General features: G+C 32.4%; 1 protein-coding gene and 1 non-coding gene across 2 annotated transcripts in view; one reads left to right on the top strand and one right to left on the bottom strand.

The window, feature by feature from the left end:
• LOC113395851 (leucine-rich repeat-containing G-protein coupled receptor 5) overlaps positions 1-21869 on the top strand; it is a 563150-nt gene that overhangs the window by 97167 nt on the left and 444114 nt on the right. The window lies entirely within an intron of this gene.
• Positions 1572-1645, bottom strand: Trnan-guu (transfer RNA asparagine (anticodon GUU)). The gene has a single exon. It is a non-coding gene; the product is annotated as a tRNA-Asn (tRNA).

Here is a 21869-nt window from a genome sequence, read left to right as displayed (position 1 = left end):
CCAGACAAAAGTACTTTTAGATTTAATAGAACTCTTTCGGAAGGAAATGTTAACAAAATTTTAATTTCGTATAAAACATTTAATACATTTAAAGCATTATAGTAATGCTTCAACGATAAATAAAATTAATCGAACCGAGAACACTTTACGAGTAGTTAGCTGCTACATTGCTTGACGCAGCTTCATAAATAATTTGAGTGTCATTTCAATAATAATTTAATCAAAATTAGAACGTATACTACTAAATTTACGTACTAATTTTGCTAAAATTATTTTGACAAGTGCACCGGCACACGTGACGTGACGTATGTGGAATGTTTTTGAGTCAGAAACGTTTAGCTCGAATGCTACATAAATTACGTTGCATTCAAATTAGACCTTAAAATTCTGTTTTGATGACTTTCTTTACAATAAGGTTCTATATAAAACATTTAAATTTAAGTTGAAACATAAAATGAATAACACTTCTTTTTTCCGGCAAGGAAAGTTGAAATTTTCGGCCTTTCTCTACTATAGTTTGAATATACATATAAACCTTTCTCTTGAATCTCTCTGCTTATTGATGAAAGCCGCATTAAAATCTGCGCAGCTTAAAAGGTCTAAGCGGACAAACGGCGAGAAGCGACTTTGTTTTATACCATTTATGTAGAGATACGAGAAGACGAAGAAGTTCGAATCCGAAATATAAAACTCTGAAATTATAAAAATCTGTATCACTTCTCACCATATGAGATAAAATTATTACAATTGTTGTCCCATCTTATAAGTTTATGATATAAAATAATTAGATTTCTTTGTAATGCTTTAGGTGTAGGGAGTGACACATGGAGCGTATCCTTATTCTTGTTGCTGTTTCCTATCTATAAACATCTTTAGATAACTGAAATATCGCAATAAAACATCACTCTCGATATTGAATTTATGTAATTACTATGAAAATATTCCGTTTTCAGTGTAAGAATAAAAGCGTTTCTAATCAACTTACGAGTAATATGTGTATATCTTGAAATCAGCGCTAACCACCTCACGCCTTTATGTTCACATTTTTCACATTAACAGCCTGTAAATTTCCCACTGCTGGGCTAAGGCCTCCTCTCCCGTTTGAGGAGGTTTCGCTTCGTTTCACGCTGCTTCGATACGGGTTGGTGGAATACACATGTGGCAGAATTTCGTTGAAATTAGACACATGCAGGTTTCCTCACAATGTTTTCCTTCACCGCCGAGCATGAGATGAATTATAAACACAAAATTAAGCACATGAAAATTCAGTGGTGCTTACCTGGGTTTGAACCTGAAATCATCGGTTAAGATGCACGCGTTCCAACCACTGGGCCATCTCGGCTCCTAACGCCTTTATATCTTAAATGCTTATTTTAATATTTATCTTTTAGGTATTATAACTGCAGTCCTTGTAAAAATTGTAAAGTGATATCATTTAATTACAAGAAACGTTTGAAATATATAATATTCTATTATTATTTATGTATAATAAGAATGGTTTATCAGAAAAAAAATATTGTTATAGTTTGTACAAGAAATTAAAATAAAAAAAAAATAACAAAAAAATCGTCCGCCCCCGGGTGGGCTCGAACCACCAACCTTTCGGTTAACAGCCGAACGCGCTAGCCGATTGCGCCACGGAGGCGTTGGGTGGGGTAGCGAAATTGTGATATATATAATTTTGCCTCCGCTATAGTATGTTATGTCTAAACGTTTATCACATATATGTTAATTAACTAAATGTTATCAATTGAAATCATATTTAATATAATCTCATTTGTTATTTTATTAATAGCAAAATATATCAATGTGACTTACATATTTTGCTATTAATAAAATATAATAATTATGGAATAATATAAAGAAGGCAAAAAAAAAAAATGTTTTAAAACACAACAAACTTTTTACATTCATTATTAAAACGTCGATGAACGAGTATCAAGTTGCGCCAATAAAAACGTTCCATCATTTAATTTAACGACTTCGTGTATAAATCAGCTGGAAATCTGCAATTTATTCATTTTAATATCAAATATTGAGCGACAAATATGTTAACATACACGGAGCTCATGCTTATTTAGCCAGTACCCTGAGACTAAGTTAAGAGCGTTAACCGCACACCCAACTGTCACTTACATCAAATGATCCAGGTTTTAGGTACTCGACTTTTTCCAAGCGTTAAAAATAATACAACCTCATTGTAAATCTAGTTTGCTTCAAAACAGCAATTATGCGATTTTCTTGTAGTTTCTTTTCTCGGAAAGCTTTGCGAAACGGCCGTAGAATTTAACTATTGACGAATCATAAATGCTTTATTGTAAAGATTACTTGAATATATTGGATTCGATTTGGATTTAGATATAGTAATGAAAAAACATTAATCTATTTAATAAGATTAGAAGTAAATAGACTCTTAATTTTATTAAATAATTCAATCAAACCCCAGGCTTTGAACTCAGGATATTGGGATCTGTGACCTTATATCTAACCACAAGACCAACAAAGCAAGCTCGGAGGAATACAACGGAATATGTCACGTTTGAAAATACTCAAATATGTATAAGTTTTAAGTAATTATTTATTATTTCAACTTCACAAAAATAACGACACCAAATTTTACATAATTCTACCAACAAAAATTAAAATCATAATTTACGAATGTACTGCATAGCTAGTCCAGACTGTGATAATTTAAACGTAAGCGAAAAAAACTATTTATCTTAAAGTGAACCAATTAGTTTCATGACTTAAATTATTCTTCATCAAATTATTACTCGAACATTTTAAACGATACTAATTGTAAACGACCAGTGCCTACTTTTTAAAAACTTTAGCAATTTAAACGAAAAGTTCTCTTACCAAATCCTCACCACATTTTGTCCAAATCGAACACATATATTCTAAATCTAGAATAGTTGAAGCAAGCAAAACTCTGTCGTATCCAGAGTTGGACGGAACTCAACTTTTATGAAATATCGCACCCGCCACTTGTCCCCCAATAAAATCTTTTAAATCCAACTCAAATTCCGCAGTTGCGGCAGATATCAACATTTTTATATCAGAACTTACAAACTTCGAAGCGAAAGTATGATTGAACTATTATTTCTCGACTCTAAACTTATGTAATTATATCTTATACTCATACCAAAATATTTAGTATCTTTAAAATTTGCTCAAATCGAATTTTAGTTATAAAAGTTTTACCAAACATTTACTACAGTTTCGGAAAGAACACTCAATGAAAATTTAAGGATATCAAAGTTCTCAAATATGGAACTGGCAAAGAAGGCATATGATATCTAGTTTATACTTAATTCAAGTTACTACATAAATATTTTATAATATTAACGTAATGAGCAACTGCAATTGTCAATAACACCACTAGAGGATTTTTATAATGAGCCATATTAATGTCTGTTAAGTTCTCTGCAAAATTGACTGATTACCAAAACACAGGTCGCGTTTTGTTTAATAGACTCCCTATTTTAATTCCGTTCAATAGTTATTTACGTTAAGTACAGAAAGATGTTTATGAAAAAAAAATGGAATTAATTCAGCAGCATATTACAGAAATTAATAACATAATCAGTTAATAATATCAAAACAACATTATTGTAATTCCTTATCTGATTTGTCATGTTACTATGTAGTCATAAAAATTTACATAAAAATTTGTAAAATCATAATACTAATCAAATATTTAAACCTAAGAATTAATAAAGCAAGAAATCGTGCCATTACTTAGAATTGCGCTATTACAAGAATCAGACATCCTAGAATCGAAAACTTTTCCAATAAGGATCGTCACGGCGAATTGAAAAGGAAAATTCGTTTCTTTTGACTTTAAAAGATCCACCAAATTGGTGCATGGATTTATATTCTATATCTCTAGGGCCAATTAGAGCATGATTCTAAATTCTGCACTAAATGCTTATTAAAAAATAAACTGCTTATTTTTTTAATAAACGTTATAGATATCTGCTTGTTTTTATTGAACAGAATTTTTAATCTAGACGAAAATAGCTTTCAACGTTCACCGCATATTTTTTAATTGAAAATTAGGTTCGTATTTATCCACATTTACGTAAAAAATATTAAAAGTCGAGCAATTTAGTACTAACATAGAAGTAAAATCATTTTCCATCAAAGTCATTACACGTAAAAATATAAGTGAGGAGTACAACTTAACTTGTAAAATTACCAAAAGATTTTTTATGCCGTATTGAATACATTTATAATGATTTATACATATATGTAATGAAATGACATTTCATTATCCCAAATTTGCTGCGCTCCGCGCGTTTTTAATCTGTATCTGAAAGTCAGTTTGCCGCGCATTTGATGGTTGAATGACAGAATGACAGATAATGTTTAGATTATTTTGAACTTTGATTTTGTAAGAAAATAAAGAGATATAATAGAGGAGGCGATATTAGTGAACTTTAAATGTCGTTTCTTTGTATTTTCAGAGAAACAATTTGTGGTTTATTTTGAGCATCCTCAATAACCTATCTTATATATATAAATTAAATTGCCCGAATGTTATTAATTTCAATATCATAAATCAAATGAAATCTAAGTAGTGATAACGTAGAATGGTGGAAAGATTGCTACCACAACTTTTCTTAACGCAAATGACTTTAGCCCTGTCAACAATGAAGGTAACGAGCGCCGAGGCGAAAATGAGATAGCAGAATCTCTTTGCAATAATACTTCAAGGCAAGTGTTCGTCACATATACTCGTATTATAAAGAGGTTTTATGTTTTGTTTGTTTATTTATTTTAGATTTCACGAAAAAGATGCTAATTTCATTGATATGTTTTTAAGAAGGACATAGGCCGTCTAGAATGTTTAAACGCTGGTCATTATATCAACGTATTTTGGGAAAAAAATATCCGTTCAGATACTTTGTAATTGAAAGCTGTCCAAACTATTACCGATTCATGGAAATAATGTACGAAACATTTGTGAATCAAAAAATGTCTACCGAAAAGTCAGCGATGTATCTATCTTTTATTGATGAGTGTCAGATTTTTATGTTTGAAATCATGGGAAAAAAAGGAAAGAAGGATGGCTATCGGATGTCTCGTATATTATATATTATTAACATAAATAATGATGAACTATGATTCTAACTTCGCTCTTCCGTTCTTCACAATTAAACGAATCATTAAAACCATGAAACATAAGAAGAGATAATAGTTTCATTTATTCTGATTTAATGATCACGGTGAATAATTAATTATGTTAATTACACGGAATAATTTATATCTTGATGTGGAAATTAATGCTGTTATATTTATAGGTCCACTATTTTAAATTATATGATCTGAATAAAATAATTATGTTTCCTAATTATATCTCCTCCTGTCAACGACGTCTCTCAAATTCCGCTCTCATTGAGGTCTCTAGAATTAGTGTAATTAAAATTAAACTGATGGACTAAAACTGGTATCCTTAGAACTTGAACCAGTACTAACGCAGAAGCCAATAAAGAAAGCACGAAAACTATTTGGAACGCTTTGTCTTACAATAGAGCTTCTGTGTTGTTAACAATGGCTACATCACATATTAAAGGATTATTGCTTAAGAAATGGGTCGGCGCCACGGCAGATGATGTTGCAGCTAACGAACAGTGCAAGTATTCGTCTCTAATTCCACATTCTACTTGGACTTCAGACTAAGTTAAATTCGTACCATTCGTAATGAAATTCGGTACGAAGGACTTAGTAATTTGTGACTTATACAAAACAACACAAGAACGTGAAATTCACGAATGTCACGTCATTGTCACTGCGAAGCGCAGTTACTTGGGTATAATAATAATACTAGCATAGCTTGCGGCTTTACCCGCGCGAAATTTATAAAACTACCTATAGCGCACAAACAGTCACTCCCGATTGTACCAGCGAGGGGTAAATGAAGAAAAATAGTCAGAGTAATAAAATGTCCTTGGCCGGGACTCAAATTATCTCCATACAAAAATTTCATCTAAAATGGTTTAGTGATTCAAACATGAAGTTATAACAAAGTTACTTTCATTTATAATATTAGTATAGACTTTTTAATTAAATCTTCTCCGGAATGCGTTTCATATTCTGATATAAGTATTATGTATGATGGATTAGAAGGCTAAAAGACCGGCATGGTAGCAAGCGCAAGCGATCCAGCGATACTGGTACACCAGACGTTCACGGGGCATCTTTTGTTCCACCTAGAAAAAGACGGCTAAAAGGTACTATAGAGACTGTGTACAAGAAATTAAACAGATTCAATTAATTATGCTAATTTGGACAATATCGTATGCCTAATATCCAATATTTGTTAACTCTTTGTACCTTCTATCTACTCCTAAACACCCTTGGGAGAAGGGGGGCCGTTACGCAGCACGACTTTATAAAACTTATACATTTTTAACTTAATTATAAGGTAAATGAATTATCGCGATTTAGTATGCGGTGAATTTCAGTAATTAAATTTAGGTGAGTTAGCATTGTTCGTTGTGTCTAAAATAGATTAATTCACGTTCAATATTTTCTATTAAGGACACAAAGTCAGCGGTAACAATGAGGGCTTATCAGACTTACGAAAGACGGGGCAGTGTTTATATCTCGTCTAAAAATATAAAGAATATTATTAAGGGGTACTTTTTTATAACTTTGTATTTTCTATTAATAAAAGCGATGTACTTAAATAATAATAATCTTATATAATTACATTTGTACCGATATAATTTTATTTACTTTTTAGGGTAATGTGGGGTCTTTTTAATGGAATTTGTTTCTGAATAATATGTTTATACGGTCTTTCTTGAATCAGTACAAATATTGTTAATGCGAAAGAAACCATATCTTACCTCTTCACGCTTAAACCCGGAGGTTAAGGCAAAGCCGCAGGTTCAGCTAGTAGAGAATATTTTAGTTTGTATTACTTAGGTTAGATGTGTAACACGCATTTAGCTCGTTCATAATAACGTAAAAAGACTATATCGTGGTTCCTTGCTTCGTACAAGCTTAAGCAATCGTTACAAGTATTCTTAACACACTTTATAAATTGCTTTATGTTGACGTACGTATCTACTATAGTATAATATCTATCTATCTACGTATTCGGTTATCTTCCCTTTTTTTTACTTTATTTTTAAAATATATACATTATTTTCTCAACAAGAGTAATTTTTATTTTTTTTGTTTCAGCTATATACAGATACTTTAAATAAAAAACTAAATTTACAAAATGTATATTTTTCAATTTTATTGTCCCTAAATCAATTATATTTAGGATAGTTTATAAGCAGCTTAAGCTTAAGCGACAGTATTTATTTGTGAACAAAAATTTAATATAAAACATATCAAAACCTTGAGACAGTATTTTTTACTAAATCTCCATAAACATAAGGCTATCAAAACCCGATATTGGTATTTTTTTTGTAAATAAAGTCCAATACAACTCCGAAGGAGGCCGATAATCATTTGAAGATGACTGGCCATTTCTTACGCCTTTGATCGCAACGTCACCTGTCATAACCTCGGATTGCCTTCAACGAGGTTTTAATGTATTTTTTATTTATTATCTGTGTTTATTTTGCCGCCATGATAGCCGAAGAATGCCCGTAATTGACTGCCGTAGGATATAGATACTTACCGTCGGAACCTTTACGAACGTTTCGAATTCTTAAATGCGTTTATGGTTTTTGTATGGGCTTTGTTAAAATTCGGTCGGCTTATTTGATCAATTAGGGTAATTGGAAATACTGATAATAATTGTACCTAACTTTAGTAAATTCATTTCTGTAGGATTTTTAAAGAGCCGATTGGTCACTGGCTAAAATCCATGCAAGCAACACTGAATATGCTTGGTATAATTTATTTTAGTTAAGATTAAATCATCTTTTCAGTAAGGAAACCTACAATTGTCAGAATTGGAGCAGCATGGAAATAGCTCTAATTTTCTTACTCAACAAGGAGAGGAGGTCTTAACCAAGTATACTCTATTTCAACCATAACAAGAAAAAAGCCACATAAACAACATTATTGCCTTATTAATCTATGATATTCACTATGGATTTGCAAAAAATGGCGTTTTGAACGTCGACGAAACTGTTATCGGAATTTTGGAAGTAAAAATAAAATGTAAATAAGTAGTTAAGTGCAATGGTGTTTTATTATAAATAAATATTTACTAATCATAAACTCTTAATGGCGCACAACATAGCTGAGTTATTGGCAAATCGCATGAAATACATAAATCTAAGGTTTGTTTAACTTTTTTCCTACTTCCATCGGAATAGGCTATAACCACGTTTACGAGCGGTTAGTGTAGGCTCTTGATACATTTTCGTAACTGATTAAATTAAGTTCTTTTTTAAAACAGTCTACTCTATTCAAATTAAATCAAATCAATTTTATTCAAGTAAACTTCACAACGAAGCGTTTATGAATCGTCGATATTAAAAAACTACCACCGTTTCGGAAAGCAGCCTCCAGCGAGAAGAAACGGCAAGAAACTCGCATAGTTGTTTATTTTTCTGTCGAGTTTAAAAATAAGGGATGTATCATCTGCGAACAGTACAATGTCGCAAGTCATATTTACAAAATAAGGTAAATCATTTATATATATTAAGAACAGGAGAGGTCCTAAAATTGAACCCTGTGGTACGCCCATTTGTGCCAGAGCGCCATTTGACTTTGCACCGTTAACAACAACCTTCAAAACTCTTTCATTAAGGTAGGACGAAATGAATTTCAATGTAAGGCCCTTGATTCCATTATATTTAAGTTTTTCTAAAAGAATATCATGCCTAACGCAATCGAAAGCTTTTGATAAGTCACAAAAAACTCCAATAGCATTTTATGACTTCTCCCACGCATCATAAATGTGCTCAACAAATGCTTTACCCGCATCAGTAGTCGAGCGACCTTAAGTAAAACCGAACTGTTGAGAATGCAATAGCTTATTCGAGTTAAAATATAACAACAATTGATTAAGCATGATTTTTTCAAAAATTGTACTCAATATTGGCAAAATAGAGATCGGTCTATAATCGTTTGGGTCATTTTTATCACCGGACCTAAATAATGGGATTACTTTACTTAATTTTAATAGATCTGGAAAAATACCAGATTGTATATATTTATTAAAGACATGGAGCCAAGTCGACAATTACGTTGTTAATAATTGTAACTGATAGATCCCATAGATCGCTGGTTTTTTTAAGATTTAATGTTTTAATTTTTTTTTAATACATGATACGGAGTTCTCAAAAGAAAATCTAACTCATTTTTCAACTGTACCCTTAGTACGAGTTTGACAGTTAACTTCAAGTAATTTACTTTCGGTTTTCTTTTCATACAAATCCTATCAGCGCCCCAAGCGTAAACGCAGAGGAACTAAAATCAATAGTACGAGTTTTTATAATTTACGTTATCGAGTTTGAAATCGAAAAAACGGGCGGTTTTCGACATTTTGGTAGTACGAGTAACACATTTGACAGATTTACGCATGTAAATTGACGTTTTCGTTAATTTCTTATCGAGTTTGAACTCACTTGATTTATTTAGGTGACAGCAAGTGAAACATCATTTTAAAAATTAACTATTAAGCGTGTGAGGCAATATTATGCTTGAAGACTAGCTACAACCGTTATGGTAGCCTTTTATAACAATAAAAAGCAACAAATTTGAATTCTGCGGCGAAATTTATCTTTAATTAGCCGTATTTTAAACGAACATATTTTCTTGAGAATTGCCTTAGAAAAAAGTTAATAAGTATTTGTGTTAACATGTGAAATAGAAATGAATAATAAATATTAATTTATTTTATATATATTTATAAATATTATACAAACGCAAGATGAGTCTAAATTTAAAATTTATTTTTAAATGGCATCCTAACACGTTATTTAATTACATTGAAAATAAATGATAATTGTGTAAAAGAATTTAATTTAACTATCATAGTGTCATTAATTTGCTTATATCAGAGAACTAAATATTAAAACAAAAGATATCATTGTGATATGTATATTGTTTAAATAAGTAAGTAATTTTAAATACTTATTTAACTTTTTTTTTATATTCATTGGTTTATGGCAGTTGAGAATGCTTTGAAGATATGATGGGGATCATGCATAGTATTTTTAATTAACTATTATTCTTTAGTGTTAATTTTCCAGGCTATCAAGTTTTTAAAACGTTTCTAATCTCTATTATAAATTTACGGTCCTTACAATTATAACGGATCGTATTGTAAATTAAGCATAATAATAAATTTATGTTTACATACCTCTTGATGAATTTTATAATAATTTCAAACTCCGATAAATTAATCTTTAAGCCAATCGTGTTTCAATGTAATTTCTTCTTTTTTCACCACTACTAAAACACTTACAAATCAATACATTCACAGTTTTTATTTCTTTTAATAAAATAAACATTGTAAAATAAGATAATATAACCTTCAAAATTTTAGAGACAATACTTTGCGACAAATGACAAATATTGTATTTGATAAATTTAATATGGCCGAATATATTTTTCTCACCTTTTTTAGCGCGTGTAAGTCAGATGGAAATATAAATTGTGGTGTAGTCTATTTCGAGTAGCTCGACGGTTATCCTGGTTTTATCGCAAACGTGTAATGTCAAACTCATACTACCGAATACAAATACTTCGTAAACGTTTTCGAGAAGTCGATACGTTATAACGCATGAAGTATTGAAACTCGTACTAGGGGTACTGAGCCATTAAGCGATAATAGATCACGAAATTAAATATGGCGGACGACACCCGTCAACTCCGTCACATTAATTTGATTAAATAATCTATTCAGAACGTGAAAGGCAGACGTGTTTTAATGCGGGGAAATATATTTTATAATGTTGAATCGTTGTAAATATTAGGACGTTTCTTTACTGCGGCGTTAACTAGTATATCTTCTACTTGGAGACAGAAACATTAAAAAAATACAATCAGCTTTTAAAATAGGTATAATCCAGTCTAATCTATACTAATATTAACTCTGTCTGTCTGTTTGTCAATCTGTTGCTCTTTCACATCCAAATCACTGAACCGAAATTTATTAGATTCGGTACGAGCATGCTTGAACCACACTGAGGAACATAGGATACTTCTTATACCTAATGACCTGACGACCCTTAAAACTCGAGCGAAGCTGCAAGCGACAACTAGTTAAGTGTATCTGTCCATGTGATGTAAGATTTCAAAAATAAATAAAAATAACCTGACTTGTTTATTTTTAATTTTGACTATATCAATCTTGTAACTCGCAGGGACTATCAAACGCTGATCGTCTAAAAACAGGGACGCTCAAGCCAGGGGTCCGATTAAATGATTTCGCTTCATCATTACGATTTCATTAGTTAGCTAGCGGGTCGCGGTAGTTACTGTCAAGGAATATGATTTATAGGATATGACATTTTATACATAATATATACACTTGAGCAGCTAGGCGACAGGTGTGACGATGTGACGTAGAATTTAGACAAATGATCATAAAAATATTCTTAATTAGTTCATCAACAATCTATTTATATAAATATGTGATATTTAATACAACAAAATAATACATTTTTTTTCTCGTCAGGGCGCGTAAGTCAAGTGAAAACAAATGACGAACAGCTTATCAATACACCTTTCACTGATAATATTTATGACAATTTTTAATATCCTATGAACCATATCCATTATTCTTAGCTTCGCGTTGTAACTAGTGAGTTGCTTCTGACCCCTATCTTATCGCGATACATCTGATAAGGCCCCAAGGGACCCACATCTACAGTGGTCCAATCAAGTGGATGAATTGACGAAATTGTACATTCCTTTCAAATTATTTAGTTTTAAAATCTTTATTGATATAATGGAAATATATATATAAATTTGAACGTTGTTTTTTTATTAAAGTGAATTTTTAACAGTTAACTTGGTGGTAGGTCGTTGTGGAAGTTCGTCTAGGTAACCACTTATTCGGGGTGCATGTCAGTCGCCTCCTCGTGGCGCACCCTGGGTAACGGGGCCGGCTTGAGCTTGCTCGTCGGCCACGGCTAAGACTGACGCGGAGGGATGCCGCGGAGTTGCTCCTGGTACTTCTCCGACCAGCGGAGTGGACTGTGTGAGCGGCCTCGTTGACAAGAAGGGAGGGGGCTCGTTATGAGCGTCGGAGGTGTGGTCGTGCACCGGTGGTCAGCGGCGGAGCCAGTCATCCTATCCGCCGCAGGGCGTCAGTTCTTGGCGCCCGGCCTCCAGTGGCGGACTCGGGAGAGTCCGTTACGTTAACGGGACGGAGGCAGCGGAGGAAGGCGCGCATTCATTTATTTGGCCGCCTTACGGTGGCCGCCGCAGGCGGGGCCGCGGTGGTAAGCCATGGCGTTCCCGTAGCCCCACCATTATGCGGCGCGGTGGAAACCCGAGGAGGTTTTAGTGGGTAGGAGTGGGTAGGGTAGGGCATTAGCGTGCCCTGGCACGGGGCCTTAGGCCCCGGTTGAGTCCCACATACATGTCCCGGTCCCCCGACCGGGCGGCATGCGTAAATGCATTTACTCCTCGTAAAAAAAAAAGGTAACCACTTATTCATCATTTATTGTACATCTAAATAGCACTATTTAGTATTGTTGTGTTACGGTTGGGAGGAGCGTGTAAGCCAGTGTAATTTAGCTTAGGGACAAGGGACATACCATCTTAGTTGGCGGCATATCGACGACTGGTAAATATTTCTCATACCACCAGTTTCTATCGGCGGGCGGGTGGTGACCATTTGCCATCAGGCCCCTTCAGTCTCAGCTTGTTCAGCCTACGTAGAAAAAAAACCATAAATATATACACAATATCATCAATATTTCTAACGAGCAAATACATTATCATTTCATATTTCAATTCGCATTCCTAATTTGAATCGTGGCACGGATTAAAAAGGTTAAATATAAATTATACAATAATAATTAATTATCTAACCAAGCTATGAAACCGCTCGTGGGTATTGTGTTAATACCTCATACAATTTATTAATTTACTCCTATCACGTCTAGGCTACCCTTAAATTCTTTCCATTAATTGTTTTCTATGATTGATGACGAATATTTCAATTATATTATTACACTGTCGGTAGGGGTCGAAAAATCCGTCAACATACTATAAATCATACGGTGAAATAAACTATTAAATAAGTATGTATATGTTTGTGTGATGCTCTTTGACGATCAAACCACTGAATCAAATTTTATGAAATTTGCTACGAGGAAAGCTTGAACTCCAAGGACCCCTCCTTATATAATTTGTGTCTAATAGTTGACGACCAACACCTAAATTGCGAGCGAAGCCGACGGCGACAACTAGTAAAATATATATGAATGAAAATGATTTTGTAATTAGAAATAAATTTCGATCATTATTTTAAACTAAAACTTGCTGTAAATATTACATGTAGTTTGACATATCCTATTCGTTGATTTTTTTCGTCCATCATAAGAGTATCAATATCAATAAATTATTTTTGTATCGTGACGTTTTTTTAAGTAATATTTTATAGTCATTTCTTTTTGTTTATGATTTATTTTTTAACAGTGAAGACTTAACAGTTTTTTAAATATTTGTAATATTTTAAAATTAATATTGCTTTTTGTACAGTTTGATTTTCGTATAAAAATAAACTAATAATCCAATTAAACGAAAAGATACCAAGTTTCAGTTAAGTCAAGAAAAATCAGCAAGAAACTGTATTGATCCTCTTACCAGTAATTTACACATATGAAATATAATTAATTTATTGTTTATCCCGCATCAAAATCAACGAATACTAAGTTCACGCTTTTTGTAATATACATAGTATTTTATCGTACGTATATATGTATATTAATATATTAAAATCACACGTTGAAAATTAATATATTTATATTAATAGGTCAAGTTATCTATTTCAATATAAAGGATATTTTATATAATTATTGGAAAAGAGGTCATATGGCTCAGCTAGAACGCTGCGTGTTTGGGGCAGCGTGGTTCAAACTGAAAGGGAGAGAAAAGCTAGGACAAGCAGGACACTAATTATTTAATAAATTAATTTATTATTAAGTCGGAAAACAATTGGACATAGGAAAAACATGACATGAATGAATTGTACTGACTTCCACCTTTTAATAACTCAGAATACTTTTTTATGATTTTATATTATTTAAAATAGATTTGAATACTGAAACATAATATAAGCAAAATGATTATCATAAAGTATAAAATATAATAAATGATATTTCTACCCTTAAATTTAAGTTACTTTTAATTCCCTCTCGTGTCTGTATCAAATGGATGTACAGTCGACTTAGTATTAATTAGAATTGACGTTAATACGTTTTAAATGTGCGAGGATAAGTGAACGGAACTGTATCTGGGATAAAATGATAATAAAATCACCATAAGCTTGTTTCTGAGTTATTGTTTTGATATGTCACACATACGTATTATAATATCTATTGAAGTATTAAAATTTTATGTTATCGTGAATTTGAAAGTTATTGAGATTAACAGAAAATGTTTAACGAATTTTGAGTCCATTCTAACGAAATTTAGGCATTTTTAAGCTGCGAATCGAGACAATTATTTTTGAAAAATCATATGCACCAGGCAATTGGGAAAAACATAATATATTATTATAATTAGGTTTATCAGATTATTTTTTCTGAACCAGGAATCGAACCTTCTGTTTTAATAAGTATTGTAGCTTATATACAATTATATTTAAATACGTTAAAGTGTAACGAAACCCATACATTAAGCATATCAAATATTAGCACAATATGAATGCCCCTTTATAACATCACACGCGTTCCATCCGTCCTAAAGAAAAACAGTAAATGACATTATTAAATAAAATAGGGTTGAGATTTTGATTTATAGTTTTTTTTTTCATTTGACAATAACAATAGCATGACTAATACTTGTATAAATTTAGATGTTTATTGCATAAAAAATCTTTCTTACCGGTTGTAAGCGGTGGTAACCGGTTGTAACTGGTTTTAAGTCTAAGTGATCAACTTCCTATCACGAGACACTGAATAATGAATCCTCTAAAAGTAATTAAATTAGAAACATTATTAATTAAATGTTTTCTATAACCTGGTCCTTTCAAGTACTTTTGAAAGATAATTTTACAAAATTATATGTAATTTAAAGCTATAACTTTGTTGGTGAAAGGGCTTTGTGCAAGCTCGTCTGGGTTTGTGCAAACCAACTCATCAAATAATCCAAATAGCAATACTTAATATTTTTTTGGTTCGATTTAAATTGTGTGTGTTTCATTATAGTTTATAAAACAATACATCCCTAGAGAAATAAATAATAAAAATCACTTTATAATTATTCCTATTAAATCACGAAAGACGTCACGATAAGTGTATACGGAACTAGAATGAAGAACACCATAAACACAATTACCGTTTCATAATACAAACACTTACCCCTACTCCGGTTGCAAGGCACGCGCAAGCATAATAAGTAGTGAGTAATATCGGAAATATTGTATTATGATTTATGGCGGGGGACGATGTTAAGCCGATACGCAAGAGAAGCGTGCGGAGAAAGGTTTCACGATATTTATTATAAAATATACGTTGGAATTTGCGATATATTTGTGTGGACTTGCGATATGGAAATACTGCTATTAATTTTTTTTTTATGCCTTTGATTGGCGGACGAGCATATGGGCCACCTGATGGTAAGTGGTCACCACCGCCCATAGACAAAGGCGCTGTAAGAAATATTAACCATTCCTTACATCACCTATGCGCCACCAACATTGGGAACTAAGATGTTATGTCCCTTGTGCCTGTGATTACACTGGCACAAGGGATTATTAATGTTTAGTGAATTTCTTCTTAAACGAATAAAATTAATTTGGGTACGTTTAGTCTCTCTACTTTCGTAAGCTATTCGTGATGAAATTTTATTGAAAATTATACCTAAGCTAGCAAATGTACTGGCCCGAAAAGTGATCCTTTAAATAATATACGAATAAAATAAACGTTTTATATAAACTTTTAATATACACATACGAAGCCAAGATGAGTATCTAGATGAGCAATATATAAATAAATACTTAAGTTTAATGTTTGTTAATTAATTATGCTTATAATTAAAGTAGAATTAAGCCACCACGGCCCATAGACGTTGTAAGAAATATTAATCATTCCTTACATCGCCGATTCACCATCAACCTTGGGCTTTAAGACATTACCTCTCTTGGGTCTAAAGTTATACTAGTTCACACTCTTCTATCCGAAACACAACGATACTAAGTATTGCTGTTTTGGGTTAGAATATCTGATGAGTGGGTGGTACCTACCAAGTCTTAATCAACTTTTTGAATGAGATGACCTTTGTTTTATATTATATGTAATATTAAAAAAAAATCAAGATGCTCGGTACTATCTCAATAGTTTGTCCACATTTAAACATTCTAGATGAAATTAATTTAATATGTAATTTAAAAAATATATATATAATAATAAATACATTAAAACTTTTTATATTAACCGTACATTAAGCAAGCTTCTATTCTCGATTCGCGTCAAATAAAATAAAGTGCGGTACACACTGAGCCATCGCTTTCAACTGGAATTATACGGTATCAAGTGCTTAAGTCACATTGGAACGTTTACGTTGACGTGAAAGAAAGAAAATACATTGTCGATTGGCCAAAGATTACTCTACAGAGATGTGCTAGCTTGGTATTTAATCAAATTAAATTGTACGCCAGTGGTACCACGATAAATGCATTTTACTAAGCTAATACAGTGATTACATACAAAATGGTTGTCTTTATGACAAAAACATTTATTTAATATATTTATCATGATTATTAGTTTAAAAATTTAACAATCCAAATATTTTTTACTTATGTATAGAGGATAGGGCTGTGTGCAAACTCGTCTGGGTGTACCAACACTTATTTAATAATTTGTGTCCTATTTGAAGGGTGAGGGAGCCAGTGTAATTTCAAGCACAAGGGACATAACTATTTATTTGCCAAGTTTGAGAGCGCATTGGCGATCTAAGGAATGGTTAATATTTCTTTAATGCCTATGGGGGTACTTACAACTCTAAGTCCATCTATAAATATAAAAATAAAAAAATATATTTAATTTACATAAATTCTACGTTTAAACATTTTTTGTTTGTCTTTGACGAGAATAGACAAAGCGTAATTGTTCTCTTGACAGGAGATTCTTAATAATAGGGATATTTCTGCGCTCTCATAGACATTAACGATATTGTTTGACTAATATTGTTTGATTCAGAATATTCATGTAGATATAAAAGGGTGCATAATGAACCCATTTTGATATAATCTTCGCGACATCGAATAATGCATTAATCCTTTTGTATTAAGGTTTGTTTTGGGCGACGAAGTGTATTGTTTATATATTGTTTGAAATATTGTATTGTATGTATTGTAATTTCAGTGAAAGATTTTTTTTTATATGTTGGTAAGTTCACGTGTTTTTCAATTGCTATATTGCCATTAATTATTTTTTTTACGTGGATATTTAAATCCGGATTGTTTTCTGGCCAGGAAGTTTAGATTTTACTTGCAATTTTATTATTATTTTTATTATTCATTCGTTTACAAGTGCTACGAGTGTCGATATAAATTGAATGAAATAGTTAAAAAGTTCTAAAAAAGAAAACAATTTTATTTCCCATTTTTTATTTGAAATATATTTTTTAAATAATTTAACCGACTATTGTAGTTGGTTATGCTTCAATATACAGTCGATCATATCAAAAAGAATAATGTATTAAATCGATATTAGCAAAAATATCGATTATTATTCGAGATATAATAGATACTGTCTATTCTAGATATTCCCGATGTAAACTAGTTTTCTAAATACAAATGAATATTTATACGGTTGTTGTGGCCCAGTCTCTTTAGCTCCGGGCCTGGTTGTAGACAAAACGCTCTGTGGATATTGTTGTTTCAGAATTGGAACACTCGGAATTTAAATGAAGAGCCGTCAGAATGCTATGGATTCTTTATTTAAAATTGTCTTTTTTTATCTGAGAATGTTTATTTCGTAAAAGCATTCGGCCAAATAATAATTGATTAAATTAAATTTGTTTCTGAAATAATCATTTTGGCGCGAACATCTATTGGCTTGCCTTGAGGATAAGACCGACTTGATTCATACATATATCGTGATGGCAAGCCGCATGACACGCTCCTTGTTTTTTGCTCTATATTTATTTATTGGATTTATTCAATTAAATACTTTTTATTAATCATTAATTTGATGTTTAGTCGTTAACTTAAATGATTATTCTCGATCAAAAGGAATGTTAATTTGTTAACAGTAGTACCTATTGTAAATTAACCTGTCAGAACCGACAATGAATGAATAAAGTAAATATATTTCGATTGAAATAATGAATCGTCCAATCAGAGAACGTTTTATTAAAAATAAACCGATATGATTGGTGAATGGATTAGCTGATTCTTTATTTAAATTAAATATTACAAGAAAGAAATTAAAAGTAATCGAACACCTAAAATGCAAAGCCAATTTGGAGTGGCTTGTTAATACCTACTATATATAGGAATATTCATGGAAGTATTGTTAGTCAGTGGCTGGTCTATCCCGCCTGAACAAGGTCCGGCCCGGTCGGCGAACAAGCGCTATGCGCCGGATATTGCTGATCTTCAAATTTGAATACCAAGTCTAAGTTAAGGTCTTGTTAGGGAAATGAATAGTTAACAATTTCAAGAAATTCAAGAGATAATATAGAACCGGTGGTAAGCTTTGAGCAGTTCCATCTTGATTGGAGATCAGCTACTTGCTGGTTATTCTTCCGCTACACAGTAACAATTTCCAGATTAATGAATTGTTGGCGCACTGACGGTATAAGAAGTTTTTTTATATTATTTATAGTGCCAGTATCTATAGTCGTAGGAGACCTGCCATACATATAGTGTTCCCATATTCATTTCTCATTGCAACATATACTAATATGTAGTTATATAAGATTTCAGTGGAAAGCATGATATCACAGAATTTTACTTTTGGAAAATGCCGTTTACTAACTGTACACGCGAGAGATAAATGGACTGTATTTAGTTCAGTAAAAAGGGGAGTTGTTACCTCCGAATCTGGGCTCTTAATTTCGAAGACGCTTTCTTCTTGGAAGCGCTCCCTTGGTCTTCACACACTCGAAGAACACAGCCAAGGGATGGGTGGTGTTATAGGAGAAGGATAATAGTCCGTTACAATAGCTAATTTTAAAATGCAGCGCACTCACAATGCACACGTTACCGCGGCCCACACGAGAAGGGAAGTACGTCATACGTCAAAATCATACCATGAAAATAATTAATGACGTTTCAATATATGCATAAAACCTAAATACGCTACACTAACTTATATTTAATGATTCAAACACGTTAACGAACTTCACTTCTCCGTCTCAGTAGATGGTTACCTTTTTACTGTGGGTATGGATTTGGAGAAAATAGTTTTGTTATATAACTATTTAATTGTAGAAACCAAAATTTATAAATCTTACAATAAGGTTAGTTACTTAATTTAGTTACAGCTTTTGTACTATAGATAATTTAAAAAAAAAAATGCCAGCTAGACTCAGCGACTCACTTGGGATAAAAGGAATGTTTGAAAACGCATTGAGCGTTATAATTTAACTTATTAAATATTAAAATTTAGGCGCCACTGACGATTCAAAGATTGTATATTTAATTATTTAGTATTAAATTCAAAGAAAATGCCAAAATGATGTATTGTGCTAGTAATACCGATATATGGGAAGTGGGAAATGGGTTAACGGCACGGATTTTAGCGAATTGACACTTTTGGGACGTTTTATATGATTTAAAAAAAGTTAAAATTATAAAAATATTTTTTAATGTAACAAGATTATGTTATATACTCTATAACCGTGTAACAGTTATTAATAAAATTATATCTTACACGAGAAGGTTTTTTTTTCTAAATGGCGCCATAAGTTCGGCGATTAGCGCCTTCTAACAATCAAACAAATTGTACAGCTTTATAATATTACATCAGATTGACTGGCTCGATGGTCTGGTGGCCAAAGATTTCAAGGTCCTGGGTTCAAGCCCTAGGTCGGGCCGATAAAAATGAGGGAGGGTTTTCTATCGAATTTTTTAAGCAGCCCGGAGTTTGGAATTGTGTACATTACCGTGCCTCGGAAAGAACTTAAAGTTGGTATTACGTCTACACTGTTTCCTGTCGTGTCGGATTTGCCATCCCATTTAATTGTGAGAGTGAAGGAATAGAGAGTGCACATGTGTTTGCACACACTTGTGCACTATAACTTGTCCCACGCAGTTGGCTGGTCTCCATCGAGATTATTTATTATTATTATTATTTTATGATATCGGTAGGCGGACGAGCAAATGGGCCACCTGATGGTAAGTGGTCATCACCGCCCATAGACAATGGCGTTGTAAGAAATATTAACCATTCCTTACATCACCAACGCGCCACCAACCTTGGGAACTAAGATGTTACGTCCCTTGTGCCTGTAGTTAAACTGGTTCACTCGCCCTTCAAACTGGAATACAACAATAGTGAGTACTGCTGTTTGGCGGTAGAATATCTGATGAGTGGGTGGTACCGACCCAGACGGGCTTGCACAAAGCCCTACCACCAAGTAAATCGCCGAGGCCGAAATAAATCAGGATGAAATCTTCATCATCATCATAAATTGTTTACATCATACTCAACTAAGATACATGTAATTGAAAATGAATAGTCAGTATTATCTACATACTTATGGCATATTATTACAAGTTGTAAGTTAGGTACCCAAATATATCATAAATCATATAATTCGTGTATACGAAAATATTCCTTAACAACGCGATTATAATGTTCAATTTTAATAATATCACTTTTTCCTATCTCCATTTTACAATATGGTTTAACCAATTTAAAATACCCGAAGCTTAATTGACTTTAAAAGTAAACAACGGTTCGCGAAGTTAATTTTTTGTTAAATAACTTTGTAACTGCAGCCAGGATTATTTTTTCTTTTTTTTGTTTCGTAGAACGGAAAACAGATTAAAATGGCCCCGAGCTGAAAAGGAAGTTGGGAAGGCACGTACATTAAAATAGTGAAAAAAACTACATTTTTTTAAAGGAGTGTAACAATGTCTGCATTTTTCAAATATACGTGGGTTCTTAGATTTTGTTCCTTGTATTTTGTGTGATAAAATTTATTGTCATTATTCAGTGGTTGAACCCGAAATCATCGTTTAAGATGCACGCGTTCTAACCACTGGGCCATCTCGGCTCTCACTCATATTCATATATTCAATATTTTTTTATTCTACCGCCAAGAAATAATATTAATTGTCGTGTTCCGGTTTGAAGGGTGAGTGTAGTAAAAGGCTTAAAATCTCAGTTCTCAAGGTTACGTAAGAAATGGTTAAAATTTCATACTATGTCAATGACTACGGGGTCGTGACCGCTTACAAAACATTGAAAATTTGGAGTCAAAGTTTTAGTAATAAAAAGTAATTATTACCAATACATAAATTCATTAGAAAAAAAATATCTTATAAGTTTGATACTGATGGAATTTTATACCTCAATATTTTTTCTTTAACTTATTTTCCGCCTGAACAAGAAAGAAAAAGATCAAAAACGACAAAGATATATGTTTCTTATAAATAATAAGTTCTTAGGGATATAATATAGCAAACATAACCCTATAAATTTCTGAATCGAATGACTCCCGGATATAGAAGCTATCTGAACCTTACCAAATCGGCCAAGAAGACCACCGAATTATCTCGGGTCAGAAGGTCCACGCCTGTTAGTATTTTC

The sequence above is a fragment of the Vanessa tameamea genome, chromosome 4, assembly GCF_037043105.1.
Source record: "Vanessa tameamea isolate UH-Manoa-2023 chromosome 4, ilVanTame1 primary haplotype, whole genome shotgun sequence".
NCBI lineage: Eukaryota > Metazoa > Arthropoda > Insecta > Lepidoptera > Nymphalidae > Vanessa > Vanessa tameamea.
Note: the sequence above shows the minus strand (reverse complement) of the source record. Positions and strands in the feature narration are given on the sequence as shown.